Genomic DNA, 19,347 nt, shown 5'->3' with positions numbered 1-19,347 from the left:
TGCAGCAGGTTAACTTTCTGACTATGCAATGGGCATACAGTGGTACCTCGGGTTAAGTACTTAATTCGTTCCGGAGGTCTGTTCTTAACCTGAAACTGTTCTTAACCTGAAGCACCACTTTAGCTAATGGGGCCTCCCGCTGCCGCCGCACCGCCAGAGCACAATTTCTGTTCTCATCCTGAAGCAAAGCTCTTAACCCAAGGTACTATTTCTGGGTTAGCGGAGTCTGTAACCTGAAGCGTATGTAACCTGAAGCGTATGTAACCCGAGGTACCACTGTATAAACACCTCTTTATACTGGAAGCCTGCAGAACACTATAAATATGTATGCTTCTAGCTGACACCTGCAATACACCATGAGTTCCAATGCCTATAGCAAAGTCCTATGATTCAACCAAAGATAGCTGTACTTGGCTACTACCCAAACTATTCCACTGTATTATTATTTACATCCCATCTTGCATGAAGATAATCCGCTCACACAGGCCTTGGGGTGTAGACCTGTGCTTGCATGCAGATAGCCCTCTAAACTAAAGCTCACAAACTCACAAACAACAAACAGAGAATAGAAGAGAGAGGCAAATGGAAGGGCTAGATGCAGCAGAAATCCCGATGCCAACTCCGCCTCCGTATTTACCGAGGACACACCATGACAGGACACACCAGCATCAGCCCTGACTTGGGGCGCTTGTTCACACACTCATTTCTCAACATCATGCAGCCTAGGACAAGCCAGCAATGCTCTTCATCTTTTTGCACAAGGAAAACAGGTCATTTTATGCAAAATAATGAATGGCCATGAATCTGACACTGGAAATGGCAGCATTCACAAACCAATGGGAGGACTCAGTTTCAACCTCACAGGACACTCTATGGCTGCCCATAAAAGTGCCATTTTTCCTCCAAGGAATCAGAATGCGCAAGACTCCAATGTGAATTAGAACTAATCAGTTTTTGAAGCTCAGCATTTTATGAAATAGACAAGACAAACTTCAGTTCATGTTAGGTTTTGCTACAATACATCTCTTAGTCTTTAGGGGGCCACAAGACTGTAATTGTCACCAGCTATGTGTGTAAGTAGACCATATATATAGAATACACGCCACAACTGAGGTCCCCAATGTGGTGCTCATGGGCACCAGGGTGCCCTCAGACACTGGCCTTGGCACCCCTTCCACTTTTTGGAGTGGGGCTTTTTAAAAATTATTTTTGGTTGGGAAGGGTGTCTGATTTTGGTGATGTTGCCTACTTCTTGTTTGTCATTGTGAGGGTGTGTGTAGTTGTTTTGCCCAATTTGTGTGTGGGGTGTGTGTGTATCTGAGCATCTGGATGTTTTGCAGTGCCCACAACAGTTTCTTAGATTTCCAAATATGCCTCCAGTCCGCAGGACCCTATGCTACAACACAACCTGTGTTGTGACTGCAACCTGAAGATGTAGCCAATAATGACTAGCTTTGTTTCTTTAGGGAGGGTGCAGGAGGAGGAAGATAGGTTTTCGTCTTTATTCTTTCTGAAAGGTGGAATAAAATAAATGAAGGAATCCCGTAACAGTGCAACCATGAAGAAGTCTCCCGATTGTGCTCGCTGACATACTTTAGGCAGTAGGGGCAAAGAATTCCGTGGATGTTAGCTGGCAAGCAACGCACTGCCCTAAACTTAAACTGCTTTGATCAGAACAGCCTGGGATCAGAAACTGGCAGTTGCATTTGGAACCCAAAATTTGCTCCCAGCATTCTAAACAATGACACTGTTGCCGCAGAAAATGGATTAGTCTGTCTATATGACAGATTATAGCTACTGAGATACCATTACTAAAACAGCTGATTCCGTTTCCAGTAGCAGCATAGAAAGGCACGCATGTTTAAAAAGAATCAATAAGGGAAAACAACAGCAGTAGTTAGCAGCAGGTAATAATGGTTCCAATTGTAAGAGGTCAGGAAAAAGGGGCAACAGAGCCATTATGCAAGACAAAGACTTTAGCGCTCGTCATTCGAAGAACGCTAACCGGAAAACGCAAATGTAAGAAAAACTAATGTGGATCTCTTTTATAGCAGCAAGACAGAAACAGCCAGTTTATTTATGTATCATTGTGTGTGTAACCAAATTTATTAGGCATAACATTCCCAAGGCATTCTGAACTGCAAAGCTGGAAAAACTTGGCTAGCTTCAAAATTAACAGGTTCTCGGTGTTTCGAGCAATTTTGTTTCCTTCGAAGAGATGTTTATAATACTAAATATATTGGAAATCATAGTTTTCTTTATCAAATTCCAGCCAAACACAATGGGGCCTTGCAGATGTAGTGTCAAATCTTGGCTTAGTTTTAGAAAACAAACAGGCATAAGCAGTGCTCTGTTTTTCTAGAAAAAGAGGTCCTGGAATTCACCATGAACTCACCTTGTTCTCTTATAATGGCAATGACGCCGACCTGGGAGGTGCCAGAACTGAGTTCCAGCAAGTTCCGGTTGGAAAATAGCCCTGGGCATAAGCATGCTAAACCATGTGGTAGTAGTGGTACCTTGGTTCTTGAACTTAATCTGTTCTGGGAATCCGCTCGGCTTCCAAAAAACATTCGCAAACCGGAGCACTTACTTCTGGGTTTGCGGCGTTCGGGAGTCAATTTGTTCAGGAGCCAAGCTGTTCGAGTACCAATGTACCACTGTATATGAATGGGGAACCTGTAGCCCTCCAGATGTTGTTGGGACTCCCAGCTCCTAGCAGTTAGTGGTCAGAGATTATGAGCACTGTAGTCTGACTATATTCGGAAGGTCACAGGTTCATCATTACTGGTGCAGTGCTATGAGAGAGGAGGAGGAAATGGGCAGACCTACTAATTCTTGCAAAAAGGGACGCAGGTGGCGCTGTGGGTTAAACCACAGAGCCTAGGACTTGCCGATCAGAAGGTCGGCAGTTCGAATCCCCGTGACGGGGTGAGCTCCTGTCGCTCGGTCCCTGCTCCTGTCAACCTAGCAGTTCGAAAGCACGCCAAAGTGCAAGTAGATAAATAGGTACCGCTCCGGCAGGAAGGTAAACGCCGTTTCCGTGCGCTGCTCTGGTTCGCCAGAAGCGGCTTAGTCATGCTGGCCACATGACCCGGAAGGTGTACGCCGGCTCCCTTGGCCAATAAAGCGAGAGGAGCGCCACAACCCCAGAGTCGGCCATGACTGGACCTAATAGTCAGGGGTCCCTTTACCTTTACTAATTCTTGCAGCATTAAGCCACTGCTTAGCATTACATCTGAAAAGCCCCAATGAGAGCAATCCAAGACCACTCCAATCAGTGGGAGCTCTGACACTGACTTCAATAGCACATGGATTCCATTCCAATTACCAGTAGCTGCTTTCCTCTAAATTATTATGGACAAGGCCAAATGAACACCGAAATTACTCATGAACATCTGCTCCTGCAGATAAAAGAGGCCCATAGCATCAGTCTATAAATTTATGTGATTCCCTCAAGACAAGTGTCTCTCCTTGGACTTTATTTTTATAAATCTATGGCTGAGTCAGAAATTAGTCATCAGAGATTATGGCTTCAACTGTCAATAAAAATCGCATGAAATACTCAAAAGGGTTTCAAAAACAACTTTGCACTGGGCTTCTCAATGCTGTTTTCAGCTGTGTCTTTATCTTGTTAACCATTTCCTGCCATATGAACATTGGATCAAAACCCATTAACACACAGCTCCATTATTATCTACATGTCTATACATAGCTGTAAGATGAGAGATGGCCTGTGCAGAAAAGTCTGATATAATCCTACCATAAGTACAATCCTACTTTAAAACTGCTGGGTCATATATGGTCTTCCAACATCATGATATATCCAGCTAAACATCGTGATATACCAATATATCACAATGTTTGAAACAAGGGTGGGACTATGTAGAAGCAAACAGTAGAGCTGGGCAATATCTGGTTTTCAACCAGATAAACCAGCTACACATTGCAATATACTGATATTTCACAATGTCTGAAATAAGGATGGAGCTACGTAAAGGCATTGGTTGGCTTCACGGTTTTCCCCATGTTGTGATTTTTGCATAGCAGAAACACACAAACATCATGATTCACAATATATTGCCAGGTCAAAAATTATGAAACCAATATTATGATAGGGACTTGAAACCGGTTTTGGATTACAGTGGTACCTTGGGTTAAGTACTTAATTCGTTCCGGAGGTCCGTTCTTAAGCTGAAACTGTTCTTAACCTGAAGCACCACTTTAGCTAATGGGGCCTCCTGCTGCTGCCATGCCGCTGGAGCACGATTTCTGTTCTTATCCTGAAGCAAAGTTCTTAACCTGAAGCACTATTTCTGGGTTAGCGGAGTGTGTAACCTGAAGTGTATGTAACCTGAAGTGTATGTAACCTGAGGTACCACTGTATATATATTGCCCAGCCCTAACACACATCATGATTCGCGATATATTGCCATGAAGCTGATATCAAAATACAGATTTCAAACTGGTTTTGGATGCTATATCGATATATCACCCAGCCCTAAAAGCCACAGAAGTTGAGTACAAGTGTTTGAATAAAACTTTGAAATATACAGCATAAGAAGAGCGCTGCTGGATCAGGCCCATGGCCCATCTAGTCTAGCATCCTGTTCTCTCAGTGGCCAAAGAGATGTTCTTGGGAAGCCCAGAAGAATGACCCAAGCACAAGACCCCTCTACCCTTCAGCTGTCTCCAGCAACTCGTGAATACATTTTTTAACAACGAACTGTTAAAAGTTGTGCATTCAACATGCATTATTTCATCAATTCCTAGGGCCATTCTATACATTAATTACATTTTTCCTGGGTACAAACTTTTTCCAGGTAGGGAAGCAAGCGTGCACAATAATGTCTGACAGGCAGTGCTAATGTTCTTCCTGACATTTATATGCTGCCCTTAAAACAAGCAGTGCAAAGAGTTAAAGACTGCTGCTGCTGCTGCTGTTGTAGTAGTAGTTCAGCTGTTACAAAACCCAATTCAAATATAGGATTATCAGGACGGAGAGACACTGATTCAGGATAGAATTGAGTCATTGCATTATTTTGGCTTCATAAGGGGGAGTAAAATAACCATTTTGCAAATGCATTGCTAAGTATAGCAGTGAGTGAAGAGCTGACAGGATCTTTTAAGCACATAGTTATAGAGAAGAAATAACTAAGTGAACAAAAAAGTAGCTTTCCAAGAAGGCTGGCCTTTGGCAGTGCAGCCTAGTAATGAAGTGTTTAAACAAAAAAGGAATTGATGGAATGAACACACTGCAGCTGTAGAAAAGGACCAGGAACACCCATCAGCTGCTTGCCCTGCTTGCTTGTTCCAAAGACTTGCATCCATCCTATTTCATGAAATTTAATCCCTGTCTCCCGCAAAATAAAGTCTGGCTATATTTTTAAGAACGTTAAGAAGATCCTGCTGGATCAGGCCAAAGGCCCATCTAGCATAAACCATCAAGAATCCTAACTGGGTGCATCTAACACAGGGGTCGGCAACCTAAGGCCCAGGGTCGTTTAACCGGCCCATGGACCCCCGCCGCCTGCTCAGTTGGCTCCCGTGCGCCGCGCTAAACCGGCGCAGAGCAGAGCGGGGACCGCCTTTCGCAATGCTGGATGGCTTCCCATTGGCTGCAGGAAGCTCGTGCAGCCAATGGGAAGCTGCACACGCCTCCTCTGGGCCGGAAGGAGCGCTGGAAATAGCGTTTGCGTGTGCGCACACACTCCAGTCCTCCACGGTGTCTGCGGGACCGTGAACTGGCCCAAGCCACAAAAACTTTGCCGACCCCTGTTCTAACAGCAGTGGGCTGCCTGTGTTTGAACTGCTGTACATGAGCATTGGCCCACATTTCCCTGACAAGACACACACAAATGGATTAACAGTCAAGTGTTTGAAGGGAAGCGGTGACCAGGATGCAGTCTTACAGTGTACGTTGGCTGTACCAATTATGTGTTAGTACAACCAATCCAGCGTGGATATTCTGTGGCTCCTTGAGAGTTGTGAGATCCTTGTTCCACACATTACCCACAAATAATCAAGGGCTCTATGTGTCAACATCTTCTGCCCATTATGTTACAATTCTTGCAGGACTGAGCACTATTTTACTATTTTACAACTTTTCTATAATCCACTTGACACACCTTTCTTAAACATCTGACATTACCCCATGCTTCTTCCCTAAGGAGGAAACAAACAAATACTATAACCAAATTTATCAGAGTAATATCATAGAATCGTTTAATTGTAAGCGTTGGAAGGGGGGACCATGGGGGTAATACAGTCCAACCCTTTGCAATGCATGTATCTTTTGCCCAATATGGGGTACGAGTCCCTGAAATTAAGAGACTCATGCTCTACCAACTGTTTTAAAAATAAAACCACACAGCAAGCCTGATAATGTGTGTTGATATATGTCTGCAGGCTTAACACGCAAACTTATGCTGATGTTTGGCCCCTACTAGAATGGACTATTAAATCATAAAAAGTAATCTGACTATTATTAATAATTAAAAGGCTGTAGGGAAGTCTCGGGAAAGGTCAAGGATAAGGAGAAAGAAATGAATTTCTCCCTCAAGGTTAGGACAAGGTTATCGTTCGGTGACATAGTACAGCAGTGCTGCTGAAAACAACATGGCTGTCAAATATTCTCACAAGATTCCAGTTTCACAATCCTAGTGAAATTCACACCAGCAGAACCCCACCGGCCCACCTATTACACTGGTACCTGATGCGTACAAAATTCAGAAAAAACTCAAGGGCACTTTCATTCCTGCGAAGTTCCAAATAGATTTCTACTCACGTTGGTTGCTTGCAATATGATGCATAATGTTAGTTGTTGCATTCTAAGCCCTATCTCTTACACCATCAATATTACGGAACAAAATACATGATCCAACCAAATTTAAGCACTTTTAGGTTCCACTGGTTTCAATAGAAAAAAAAAATAAGCATGTTAATCCTCTGCTACTGAAATTAAGGTGCTTGACTTTAACTGGACCATGCCATATCGTTGTACAAATTACCGTATTTTTCGCTCTATAGGACGCACTTTTTCCCCTCCAAAAATTAAGGGGAAATGTGTGTGCGTCCTATGGAGCGAATGCAGGCTCCTTGGCTTCAGCGATAGCAACGCAGAGCCTCCAAAGCGCAGAGGGAGCGCTCCCTCCGCGCTCCGAAGGCTTCGGGTTCCTTTTGCTGAAGCCGGGAGAGCAAGACTTTCCTGGCTTCAGCAGAGAGGGAGAGCTGCACAGCGCCCCTTCAGCAAAGTGGGAGGAGAAATGGAAGGGGCTCCATTTCTCCAGCCGCTTCGCTGAAGGGGTGCTGAGCAGAGAGGGGGAGAATTTTTTTTCTTGTTCTCCCCCTCTAAAACAAGGTGCGTCCTATGGTCGGGTGCGTCCTATAGAGCGAAACATATGGCACTAGGCCTAAACGCCTGAAGTCTCAAAATATTTAATGAAGACAAGGCTGAAGCACTTTTACAGACTACATAGGTCAATAACCTGGTTTAAACTTACTGACTTTTTCAAGAGAGAGAAGGGGAGATTTACACCCAAACACACACGTGAATATATACACACTGAAGAAAATGAAGCACTATCTTCCAGTGCTCTTCAATCAAGTGAATGCTGCAGCATGCAAAATGTCAAGGCCCATCTCAGGAAATACACAGCGCTTATCTCATCACTATGTTGACAAGTCCTCAAGTACGTAAAGGTGGCAATTCTATGTAAATTAACTGATATCAAAAGTTCATCATAATTAACCCCTCACAACAGAAAAGTCCTAACCCTTTTTAAAGCAAACCTGTAGATGTATAACATTATTCAAGGAGGTTTACATGAACTGTAATGGAGTCAACTGCAAAACAGACTCGGAAAGTTAGGTCAACTTAGGGCTCTTTCACACTTCTGTTTGCTCTGCCGCTCCGCCCCCCACAATGCGGTTTACCATTGAATCAGAAGAAATGGCAATCAGGTATCCAAGGATTGCCATTTGTTCTGGTTTTAATGGCAGGTTTTTCAGGGGAAAGCAGTGGCGCAAAGCCAAAACTGCTCAGACTCATGCTTGGAGAGCATGGGACAATCCAAAGTGTGGCAAGCCCTTATACTCATGCAAGTGTTACTGATCAATAAATGCACTGAGACGCAGATGTAGCCTGCAAACTGACTGCAGGGGTTAGCCTCATTAAGATTAGGCAAGTCTCACCCCTCAATATTTTTAAAGGCCCATCTTTTTGTCATGACCTTCAGTGACTAATTCTAAACTGAGCTGCAGAAATGGTGTCATCTCTCTTTCTACGGTTAGGTTATGCAAGCCTACTTTATACTGGCTTAAGTTGTTTTTAAATTATGCTTCATTTGTTATGTTTTGTTGTGCATCTTGTAATCTGCTTTGTCAAGATTTGTCTCTTAAAATGTGGATTATAAAACTGTTAAATAATGAGCAAATAAAATAATAAAGAGTTATATGGCCAATTTTGCTATTCATTGCTATTCCCATTAGCTGGAGCATCCTAAAACAGGCACACAAGGATGAGTTGGCAACTGTAAGTCAGGAATAAAAGAAATGAGTATCAGGGGAGATACTTGAAATGTTCTGGACAAAAAAAAAAAGGAGATGAAGGGGGTTATATATAAAATCATCTTATTTCAATACTGGATTTATTAATCTCTAGTATCTAACCTTCCATTGGTTCTCTGCTCAGAAGCATTAACATGAATTAGAATCAGCATCATGATTTGAAAGGATAATGGAAAAGGAATCTCTTCTGTGCTGCTGTTAGAAGTTATGTAAAGTGCATTGTGCGATAGGACTAATCTACATAAACTGAACCTGAAGGAGCTCAGGCTGTGGGCTGAACTGCAATGATAGCTTCCCAGCATCAGCATTGCTACTGATTACCGGGAGGAGAAGGGGAAGGGATGTGGTGGCAGAAAGGTCAGGGCTGTGGAGATGAACTGATGGAGCAATGGATTGACTCCCCCAGTGTGCTTGCATCAGCCGTAATCTCACCTCCACCTTGTTCTCCCTCTTTCTCTCTCAGTAAAGCATCAGCAAGGCTACTTCCAGGAAACTAGAACTGTGGCCCCACCCCACTGAGAGACCCACGTCTGCATTTTAATTTGAGTATAGGAAGTTCCCTGTCTTGATGTAACTAGTCAGTTATTGGGAAGTGAACACACACACACAGAGAGAGAGAGACTCCCACAGAATTAAATGCACATGCTAGAGACAAGCTAGAAATGCACAGTGCTAGGAAAACATTTTGCATTTTCTAGAAGAGATAATGAAACCACGACGTTAAAATACGAGTACTACAGAAGTGGTCCATTGATAAAAGTGGGTGGCACCCATCATTATTTAGATCACAGACTGCATTCCATTTCATCTTCAAGACACACTTCTCCAACTTCCCTTTGCTCTTTAACGGCATGTCAACTGTTTCCCACTCTCTCCCAAACCTCAACCAAAGAAACCCTATTGGATATACACACAAGTATTCACAGTGCTTTAACACTATCTGGAGGTGTTAAGAAAATACCATACTGAGCATCAAGGAAATGTTGGCGCCTAAGCAGTATGCATGCAGCAGTTTCCATTACTATAAAATTCTGAGACGGCGGTAGCAATCCTAATTAAATTGACTTATTCACGAATGCAAATTGATGCACACTCTGGCCTTGCTTTTGTTCTTTTTAAAGGACCCAGGCTACTGTTCCACCCTTAATTAATTGGAATTGCCCTTGAAGATAATGATAAAGAGACATTGTGACAAAATTACTACAAGTCAGATAGGCTGAGATTTGAGGGTGTTGAATTTAGTGATATCATGCATGCTGTGAAAATACATATAGACTAAGCAGACCTTTCTAAAATAAAAAATGCATGCACACATTGAATAAGCAATAAGGGTCTTTGTTTCCTTTACTCTTGTGGCAGCTAAATGATAAGATCAATATAAGCCCTGCAAACATACAAATGTCTCTGAGTTTGTGTCTTCCGTCCGCTTAAATCTCACCAAATCAATAATATTACTTTGCCTTACATAGCCGGGCTGATAGAATGTGCTGCTTTGCATTAGTTCAGGCTAACTACATGATGAAATTAACAAAATATTTTCATGTACCATATTACAGTGGCACCTTGGTTTATGAACCTGATCCGTTCCGGAAATCCTTTCTTAAACCAAAGCATTTTTAAACCAAGGGGTGCTTTCCCATAGCAGCAGGGGGACTCAATTTACAAATGGAACACACTCAACAGGAAGCGGAACATGTTCTTATCCCAAGGCAAAGTTCACAAACCAAAACACCTACTTCTGGGTTTGCAACCTTCTTAATCCAAGTTGTTCATAAACTAAGCTGTTTTTAAACCAAGGTACCACTGTACTGGTAAAATATAGGTATGCTTTCACTAAATTATCAGCTACAAGTGCTATAGAGACATGCCTGCATCTAGCATAGGTGTGTGTGCAAAACCTGCTTATGCATGTGGATTCCCTTGCTGAATTGTCAACAATGCACACCCACGCACAAAGAAGATTTGCCTCTACCTTTTGCACATTTGGACATGAGCTATCTGATGCATTTGGTGCTTGCTCTAAACCAAGGTTTTCCAAACTTGGGTCTCCAGCTGTTTTTGGACTACAATTCCCATCATCCCTAGCTTGCAGGACTAGTGGTCAGGGATGATGGGTACTGTAGTCCAAAAACAGCTGGAGAGCCAAGTTTGGAAAACCCTGCTTGAAACCAAGGGTGGCTAATCTGCGGCCCTCCAGATGTTGCTTGACTCCAGCTGCCAGTAAGCCTGAACAAAGACCATGCTGACTGGTGCTGATGGAAGCTGGAGACCAACATCTGGAGGTCAAAATTAGCCACCATGTCTTTACACATTATGGGGAGAATCGGGCATTTCTCTCTGCATCACAACACAACCATAGTCTTGGCTTGCACACATTACCGTGCACACTTATGCCATGATCAGAACCACACTCCTCTGCTGAAGATTTCTTAATGCCATATAACGTTTGATTTCCAAGCAGCAAAAATGTGATATTCATAACAAGTTTGTTCTACCTGTCATGGTTTACTTCAGGTTTCCTGAAGAATCATCCAGACCTAAAGCAAAAAAGAAGAAGCAAGAAATGAAATATTAGCCATTTTAAAACTGTATTAGTTTGAATTTAGTGTTTAATAAAAATTTCATTTGAGTTATTTTTGTTTGGAGGATGACTTTATTTATAGGACAAAAGGCAACTGGAAGGCAAGCTGGTGTAAGGCATGGGAGGAAGGGTTTTCAACTAGAGCGTATAGCAACTAGTTTCCCACCATTTGCCTCTTACACAACATCTAGAACACACCAGGCTTCATAAAAGTCATTACCGTAAAGGTCTTACATCCAAGTCAATTCCCCAGTTTGCCCAACTCACCAAGCAGGCACAGACTCCGTTACCTTGATGTCCCTGTCTGCTTGATCTGGAAGCAGGCGATTTGCATAGGAAATATTTCTGTTTGCATCAAAAGACTTTCTGGTGGCACCACAGAATTAACTAATTTAGCATATTCACTTTACTTGTATTTTAGTAAACCAAGCTAAAAACCTTGGAACTGCCAAGTTTGCCTAATATTGCATTTGCAACTTGCATCAGTTCATTGTTACCAATGAACTTAGAGGGTGGGTGGCCGAATAATGCCCTGGGAAAATGTTCCACTCTACCTTACCTACCTACTTTTGACCTTGTCTTGCTTTTGGCTCTTTGGATTTTTGCCTTTCTGGTCCAGAACTTAATCCCTAGCCGTGGTCTGTCTCAGAGCACAGATTAGGCCTGACAGCTACGCAAACTGGCACAACCTTTACTACAGGGTGCAAATTTAGCTGACACTTCTTGCACAACTACAGCATCAGTGTGCACCCATTTTGCATGCTGAACAATGACTTGTAGCGCACTGCTATTATGCTGTACCACAAGTACAGCAGAATCCAGTAGGTGCCAAGGCACAAGTTTTACTACTAACAAGCCATAAAACGATGGGTAAGGCTGCATCCTGCATCATTACCAGTAACGAAACACTGGAAGTGGAATTTATTAATGGAGCATTTTGTGAGAGAGCTAATAAGATTTTAGAGCTGCACAAAGTTATTTTTGTCAATGATGTAAGCAGAAGTGACTCAGAACAAGACAGTATTTGTGTAAGATGCTGGATCACTTCTCTGCTGTTGTTCGTTTCTTTCTTTCTTTCTTTCTTTCTTTCTTTCTTTCTTTCTTTCTTTTTTTTACTATACCTCAGGAAGACAGTGACTCACCAATGCACTTGCTTTGCATACAGAATGATGACTAAGTGCCTAAAAAACATGGTCAGAATCCTGGCTCACGGAGCCCGTTTTCCATTACAGTAATAGGAAAAGGCAAGTAAAGTGCTCTGCAGAATTTTTTTTTCCAGTCTAATAATAACGACCATAATACAATACCAAAAATAACGTCGTGCTTTTCTAACACACTCTTAGAAAATAGATCTGAACACGGATCACCAAAATCAAAAGACAATTAAGTAGGTAGTAGTAGCTGGACTGGATGAGTCGCAACTAAGTAGAGAAGAAGAAAAAAAATCTCTAAAACGGTCATTTTCTCCATTTCAAAAGAGGATTACAATTATTTCTACCTCCTCCTAGTACTATTCTGAAATGAGTTATCTACATCAAATGTAAAAGAGGTAGAATTCACTAAGTCACATTAAGGGTGAGCACAACAGAATAAATGTCAAGCAGCCATCAAGTAATGATATGAAAATAAGTCAACCCCGGATGTTTTAACACTTAACTCAAAAAGTGGACAGAAAATATGACGCATCAAAAATCATTACAAGTAGACACTAACTCTGTGTTGTTGCTACCTTCACTGCTATTTACAATCTCAGGAGTCCCTGTAGACTTTTAAAGTTTCATGAATGAGATCCAAAGGAAAGAAAGACAGGCAAAAGGAACAGCTCTTGAAATGCGAGCACTGTTTTACATTTTAGTTTGTAATATACCAATACGAAACATCCAGGTCCCCCATAGGGATGCAATGGTAAACACACTTAACAGGAGTTTTGCATGCTTTGTTCGGAGCTCGAACAAACCGCGCACTCTGCAAACACAGCTAGGTGAGGCGCTAGAACAAACCGCAGGAAAATGTCTTAAACCAAGTCAGATCCATCTAGCCTCTTATTATCAGCTCTGACTGGCTTTCCAACCAGGCTCTCTGCCAGAGAACACTTTCTCATCTTCTCATCTTTCTCATCTCATCTTCTGCTTACAAGGTGTGTGCTCTACCATGGGGCTATGACTCTACCCCACATAGGGACAAAAAATTCTCCACCATGGGGTATAATAACTGCCTCAACCTCACCATGTTGGGTTGAGCATGTGCAAGTTCTAGGCAAAAGTTGCAACTTTTGTAAAATTAAAGAGGACTTCTTCCTATCTTCTCCTCATGATTTCTATTTATTTTTATTTATTTATTTTAAAAAAACCTGGTGGCAGAGCATGAGACTCTTAATCTCAGGGGTTCAAGCCCAAAAGATCCCTACAAACTGCTAGACAATTGTGTTTAATAAGTCAACTTTAGAGATCTCTGTAGGATCCTCCATTAATTTCCAAAATAATTGGTAAAGGCTGAACACAAATTAACAGGGACTGAAGAAGCTAATTGACTGGGTATGAGCTTTAGTCATAAGCCCCACAATTAAATGTGCACAGAATTTCAACCTCTTTCTTTGCAAAAGCACGGCCCTATTTCAGACTTTCTGGCTATACAGATCATTGTCCACCATTCTGATTTGCTATATTATATACACAAATATTTTTACTTATTTTTTTGCCACTGGATCTTGTAAGGAAAAATGAATATAAAGTAAGAACTCGTGTTTTTCAAAAGCCTGCAGCAGCATCTGCTCAGCATTCAAGGCAAACAGAAAACTTTTTACCTCAGGAAAAATAGCTTCAGGGAGGGCTGATCTTCTTAACCCAGTGAGAATTGGTGCCGCGTATAAAAAAAGATGAGTGCAGTTTTATAGATCATAGAGAATCAACGACTTATCTTGGGAAATCATCTGGCAACGTGACTGGCACCACAGTAAAGGGACAACAGCATGAGGAAATATAATTATTATGAGCCTATGAAAAAGAGTATTTGTTCTCTATTTACCATACAACATGCCTAAATATACTAAATGCAAAGATGCTTAAGGTTTCAGAGATGCCATCATTTGTTGCTTTGACAGAATGAATGAGAATCAGTTGTTATTTACAGTACACATGTGTACTGTATAATTTAACCATAGTGTCTGTGAACTTGTCATTAAAGATTACCAGGAAAGACTCCTGTCAGTATAATAGACACTATAAATTACAGAGCCAAGTCCTGACTCAAATAAAGGCAGCAAGGGAGGGAAATTGGAAGGGCTTGTTCAAATCCGAGCATTATTTAGTTGTTAATCCAGTTTCCCCTCTTTTGAATTAGACCAAATTAGTCCACACTTGCATGTATTTGAATTTGTACATAAGAAGCAACTTCAGTCTTTTCCATTAATACTACTAAGGTAAAAAGGTGAAGGACCCCTGGACGGCTAAGTCCAGTTGAATTCAACTACGGGGTGCAGTGCTCATCTCCCTTTTCAGGCTGAGGGAGCCGCCATTTGTCCACAGACAGCTTTCTGGGTCATGACTAAACTGCTTCTGACACAACAAGACACCGTGACGGGTCTCAGAGCACACGGAAATGCCATTTACCTTCCCGCCGCATTTACCTTCCTATTTCTCCACTTGCGCTAGTATGCTTTTCGAACTGCAAGGTTTGCAGAAGCTGGGACAGAGCAATGGGAGCTCACCCCGTCGTGCAGATTCGAACTGCCAACCTTCTGATTGGCAAGTCCAAGAGGCTCAGTGCTTTAGACCACAGTGCCACCCACATCCCTATTCATACTAGTAAATGTTCCCTTTTTTCCCCCTCTTCACCGTCTAATGTGTTGATTTGATTATGCCAATTAAGCAACATGGACACTTTGTTTTTTTGTAACCACCCCCCCCCCACCCAGGGAGTACACAAAAGCACACCATCAGGCCACTGTAAATTCTCAGCACACGCTTTTGCCATTTTTTGGTTTTTGTACAAATATGAGGGATGGAAACAATTCTCTCTCTCTTCTGCTCAGGAGCATATCAAAAAATTGTTGCAAGCAAAGCAGTAAATAAAGGAAACAAAGGAAAGCATTGAGGAAGTAGTGGACATGGAAAGGGGAGTAGCAAAAAAGTGACAATTGATCCACCCACCCAAAAACACTGAAATAAATTATCTTTGATGCTGAGTGGAACAGTTTGGATTATCTCCATATCTGAATGTACAAGACGAGAGCATTAAAACTGGCCTTGTTTGAGGGTAACGTCATGTGGATGATACAAATGAAATGGGAATGCAAACAGCTGCAAACACACTGTAATCTCTCCAGTGTGGAGAAGTCCTAAAACAGGAGCTTGTTTTATATACACTGGGAGGTAAGAACCATCTCATCAACTGATTCATCATAAATCACCCTTGCAACACTACAGTGGCTCTTCTTCTCTTATCTCCTTTGACTGCAGTCACACCTGAAGAAGTGAAGAAGAAGAGTAAGTGCTGATGGCTGGATTGTATCATGGGAAGCAATATTCTCCTGGGACTCACATGTCTTGCAAAAAGAAAGACATTACAAATCCTCACACCATTTTCTGGAGAGAGCCAGTGTGGTGTAGTGGTTAAGAGCGGTGGACTCGTAATCTGGGAAACCGGGTTCGCATCCCCGCTCCTCCACATGCAGCTGCTGGGTGACCTTGGGCCAGTCACACTTCTCTGAAGTCTCTCAGCCCCACTCACCTCACAGAGTATTTGTTGTGGGAGAGAAAGAGAAAAGAAGATTGTTAGCCACTTTGAGACTCCTTAGGGTAGTGATAAAGCGGGATACCAAATCCGAACTCCTCTTCTTCTTCGTCTTCTTCCCGCACCAAACTTCATAAATTTATCAACAACCGAGTACAACTGAATTTGTCTTAATAATAATTATGATTATGATTTGTGTTTGTAATAAGGCATGGACCTTGTTTTGCACACCACAGTCATCAAGCAACAAAATCAGCTGCTGATAACTGGATCAGCAAGCCCCATTTTGGATCCAAGCCCAAAAATATATCAAATTATATTTGATAACTGTCTGAAGCAACTATCAGAGTTGCAAACTACTTCCTAGCCTGTGTCTCTCCCACGTGATTTGTTATTAAACATGCTTCAGGTTTTTACTTGGACCCCTATGCACACTTACGCTACGGTGAAATTATTAAGATTTACTTGTACTCCCTCCTCCCCTTTGTTTGCTGTTTCTGTTCCTTAATTCAACAGCCATTCAGCAGCCAGGAGGAAGTGACTGTAACTGGTAAAAAGTATTTGATTCCTGAAGCTGTTTGCCAATTTAGCTGCAATCCTCCAACTGGCATCTTGGTTGCCCCTTTGGTATTTTCTGAGGATGCTATGTTGCTCCAGCAACCATTCCTAATTATCCTGGGACACTGGGCAAACAAGATTTCCTTCCCAGGCTCTGTGAAGGTCACCCCTGAATGGTGACGCTTGAGCACAGGTTATCGCTGCAGCAAGCCAAGTGATCAAGAGCACAGAGTTCCGCTAACATTTCTCTCATTGTCCAGAAATCCTTATGCGCTACAATTAGGACAATATTGGGAAAACTGCTTACAATGCAGTTGTTACTGCCTAAGCTGATCACTGAAACTGCAGTTTCAGATCTTGCCAAATCCCTCATCTTTTAGGTAGAGTGCAGACAGATATCTCCATTAACAATCTATTCTCAATCACTCACTGGCAATGCTAGTTTTCTGGCAAGTACAATTAACTATCTGAGGAGACGGATGAGACTTCAAAAACCGATGAGGCCGACAATAGGCGGAAGGAAGAATTTTGTAGCCAAAAAAGTCCAGTAAGATTTTCTAAAACTGTGATGGTCCAGCATAATTCTGTTCCTACAATCGGTTCTACAATCTTTCTGCTGTGATTGTGGTTTTTGTTTTAATTAGTAAGAGACCTTATTAGGCTTTTGAGTTGGACAAAATCTTCAAATAAGCAGAGTGCAGATTTTCTTGCAGCTGATTTTATCATTTGAAATAGAGCCCCAAAGTAACATACAGATGCATGCTGATCTCAACAACGCATCTTTGCTGCAGTGATACAAAACAGGGGTGATTTACAATGGCGAACATCAAGATTTAGCAAACAAGAGCATGGTGTTGCTACACTTGGCAAACGAGACAGAGCCCTTCAGCTCTGATCCACTTACTACTGGCAACTTTTAAATTCCCCTCAGAGGATATCGAAGTGCAGTAGAGCGGGACTAAACAGGCTCTGGCATTGCTCTTAGGATACTGGATAAGGGGTTTTCTCCATTCTGCCTCACCACTAACAGCTGCGACACGGCCAAATAGGAAGCGACTATTCTATTTTTTTTTTTTTATAATATATTTATTAAAGTTTTCAAATAGAGCATATATTAGATAAGCACTTATCATTGTCCATTTAACATCTCTCAATTGTTACATGGGACTCCCCCACACCTCCCGCATACACTTACATCATTATTAAATTAGTTTCAAACAAATTATCATTTAATTCATCTTAATTAGTAATCTTAATTTGGTTTGACATATAATTCAACCTTAAATCTAATTTAATGGTAGACAATTGTCTGCACTGGCATCCAATTCAGCACTCAGCCAAATTACAATATTTTTGTAAATAAATCTTAAATTTCCTCCAGTCTTCTTCCATCCTTTCTTCTCCCTGGTCTCGAATTCTGCCGGTCATCTCGGCTAATTGCATATAGTCCATCAGTTGCATCTGCCATTCTTCCACAGTGGGTAGCTCCTGAGTTTTCCAATTCTTGGCAATTAATATTCTTGCTGCTGTTGTTGCGTACAAAAAGAATGTTCTGTCCTCTTTTAACACACTCTGGCCGACAATACCCAGGAGAAAGGCCTCTGATTTCTTAGTGAAGGTGTATTTAAACACCTTTTTTAATTCATTATATATCTTCTCCCAAAAGGCCTTCACTCTAGGGCAGGTCCACCAGAGGTGAAAAAATGTTCCTTCATTTTCCTTACATTTCCAACATTTGCTATCAGACGAATGGTATATTTTAGCCAGTTTAACAGGGGTCATGTACCATCTATACATCATTTTCATCACATTTTCCTTCAACGCATTACATGCAGTGAAGTTCAGCCCAGAGGTCCACAACCTTTCCCAATCTTCAAACATAATATTATACCCAATATCCTGCGCCCATTTTATCATTGTTGATTTTACCATTTCGTCATGTGTGTTCCATTTCAGCAGCAAGTTATACATTCTTGAAAGTACCTTAGTCTTAGGTTCTAACAGTTCAGTTTCTAACTTTGACTTTTCCACTTGGAATCCTAGCTTTTTGTCATTTTTAAACACTTCTTTAATCTGAGCATAGTGTAACCAGTCTCGCACTTTGTCTCTCATCTTTTCTAAACTCTGCAATTTCCAGTTGTCACCATCCTTTTCTATTATCTCCCAATATTTTGGCCAGTTGGCCTCCATATTGGCTCTTTTCCGAGCCTTAGCCTCCAGGGGTGACAGCCACCTCGGAGTTTTATTCTCCAGTAAGTCTTTATATTTTGTCCAGACATTAAAGACTGATTTTCTGACAATATGGTTCTTGAAGGCCTTATTTATCTTAGCTTTATCATACCATAAATATGCATGCCATCCAAACGCATTATTAAAACCTTCCAAATCCAAAACATCCGTATCTTCAAGAAGTAACCAATCTTTTAACCAGCAGAAAGCTGCAGCTTCATAATACAACTTTAAATCTGGCAGGGCAAAGCCCCCTCTTTCTTTCGCATCTGTTAATATTTTAAATTTGATTCTGGGCTTTTTGCCCTGCCAGACAAATTTAGAAATATCTTTCTGCCACTTCCGGAAGCACTCTGTCTTGTCTAGAATCTGCAGTGTCTGAAACAAAAATAACATTTTTGGCAATACATTCATCTTGATGGCAGCTATTCGGCCTAACAAAGAAAGTTTTAGTCTTGACCAACTATCCAAGTCTCTCTTAATCTCTGACCAACATTTTTCATAATTATCTTTAAATAAACTCAGATTTTTTGCTGTTATATTTACCCCTAGGTATTTAACTTTTTTAACCACATTTAGTTCTGTCTCTTTCTGAAGCTGTTCCAACTCAATATCTGTCACGTTTTTCCCCAAAACTTTAGTTTTTTGCTTATTTAACTTAAATCCTGCCACTCGACCAAAGT

General features: G+C 41.6%; 1 protein-coding gene across 14 annotated transcripts in view; it reads right to left on the bottom strand.

Moving 5' to 3' along the window:
* OSBPL6 (oxysterol binding protein like 6) overlaps nucleotides 1–19,347 on the bottom strand; it is a 101,185-nt gene that overhangs the window by 64,193 nt on the left and 17,645 nt on the right. For 8 of the 14 annotated variants that reach the window (XM_083627916.1, XM_083627907.1, XM_083627904.1 and 5 more), the window contains exon 2: nucleotides 11,061–11,102. The exons of 3 other annotated variants lie outside the window; for them this stretch is intronic. The gene's annotated coding sequence lies outside the window, so the exon portion shown is untranslated. Of the gene's footprint in view, nucleotides 1–7,772; nucleotides 7,794–10,944; nucleotides 11,103–13,949; nucleotides 14,007–19,347 lie in introns of those variants that run through there. 3 more of the 14 variants (XM_083627910.1, XM_083627912.1, XM_083627914.1) reach the window with 3 other exon arrangements.

This window comes from Podarcis filfolensis, assembly GCF_964270895.1.
Source record: "Podarcis filfolensis genome assembly, chromosome: 1".
Taxonomy (NCBI): domain Eukaryota; kingdom Metazoa; phylum Chordata; class Lepidosauria; order Squamata; family Lacertidae; genus Podarcis; species Podarcis filfolensis.
The sequence above is the reverse complement of the archived record's forward strand: the minus strand, read 5'-3'. Positions and strand labels throughout refer to the sequence as shown.